Below are 1,889 nucleotides of genomic sequence, written 5' to 3'. Positions count from 1 at the left end.
GATAACTTTTAATTTTAAAATATTATATTAAATTACAACTTAAATTTATCATTATTAGTTAAATATTAATGTTTTTGTTACATGTAGTTAAATACTATTATTTATCTAAGTACACTACTGTATAAGATCCAACAGATGATCACCACACCGTGACATAGGCAGACATAACAATAGAATAGTAATTCACGATTTCACGTGCATTATATGTTGACCTAATTGACTTTTCATATTGTTACATGATTAATAGATACTGTACATTTAGTTTAAGAGGAGTGTTACAAACAGTAAAATTTATGATGAATAGTTATTAATTAATCATCATTAACATTTTTAATAATATGAGTTGATATTTATATAAGATTATTCATTTTTTTTATAGTTAAGTATTAGTCAAATTTTAATAAAAATACTGATTTTTTAGACTTTTTCTTTAGTTCAGAGTCAATTATGATAAATTAAGTTAGTTGAGCTAGTTTGTTAAAATTTTTGACCGGAAACTTGTGCAGCATATAAGTTTTGTAGCTGCTGCATTAATTGTAAGTATATATTACACATAACCTTAGTAGTTACGAGTCAGTTGATTCATTTCCATTTTGAGATGCTAATTCACAACAGAACTGATTTCCTTTCTCTCTTCTCTGATCTTCTCTACTTTCTGGAACCTTCTTCATGTTCTTTCACTTGTTCTTAATATTCTTTAGTTTCTTCGTCCATTCTTTCTCTTTTCTTCACATCTAAACTTATATAATAGAGTTGATGAGAATTACTTCATCTCAGTTCACAGTTCTCCAACACATATTTTGCTAATCGACATTTTATTGTACTTAAAATTTTCTGTTAAAATGATTTCAATGTGAGTGTTAAAAAATATATTTTATTGTGAAATTACTCTTTTATCAAATTGAAATATGTATAATCTGTAAGCATCATAGAATACACTTTTGTTGACTGGCCCTTCTTCATTGTGAACTCGATGACCAGCCATATGGCCTATGGGTCGGTCTCAAGGATTTAAAAAAAAAAAAATCCATGAGGATGTTGAGCATTTTTTATAAGGTTTAATTATTCTGTTGGTCCCTATAGTTTCGCAAAATTTTCAATTAGGTCCCTATACTTTTTTTTCTTTTAATTGGGTTCCTGCACCAATTTTTTTTTTTTCAATTGAGTCCCTATACTTTTTTTTCCCTTTTATTTGAGTCCTTGCACAAATTTTTTTTTTAGTTGGGTCCCTATACAATTAAACCAATTACTACTAAGAAGGACCTAATTGAAAAAAAAATTGGTGCAGGGACCCAATTAAAAGGAAAAAAAGTATAGGGACCTAATTGAAAATTTCGCGAAACTATAGGAACAACAGAGTAATTAAACATTTTTATAAAAACTAGATTTATGAGGTGTTGAGCTTAGCCTTTAGGTGAAAGGTTTAACTCCTAAAGTTATAAGAGAATTTGACAATTTGTTAAAAAAACAAAAGATAGAAATTTCAGAAATTTTTGTATGTATTCAATACAATAAAAATATTAGTAGTTTTAAAGATTTTCTAAAAAATTCGCTTCATTTATAAATTTGTTAAAATTATTTATAGTGATTAAAAATTGGAATTAATGGTTAAATTAGTCCTCGAAAGATTGGCCGATCGTCATTTTCGTTCCCGAATAATTTTTTTAATCAAATTAATCCTTAAAAGATTTAACATTAATCTCGTTTTCCGTCAAATGTTTAACATATTCCGTTAACAATTTTGCACATGTAGCATTAAATGAGAACACAGTAGGACTGAAACGACGCCGTTTTGTGGTATTAGTGTGTTTCGGTTAAATATGACGCCTTTTCTTATTATTGTTGAGGTAATTATAAAGAAGAAGATGAAAGGGAAGAGAGAAGAGGGG

The sequence above is a fragment of the Arachis ipaensis genome, chromosome B04 (genome assembly GCF_000816755.2).
Source record: "Arachis ipaensis cultivar K30076 chromosome B04, Araip1.1, whole genome shotgun sequence".
NCBI classification, from domain to species: Eukaryota; Viridiplantae; Streptophyta; class Magnoliopsida; order Fabales; family Fabaceae; genus Arachis; species Arachis ipaensis.
Note: the sequence above shows the minus strand (reverse complement) of the source record.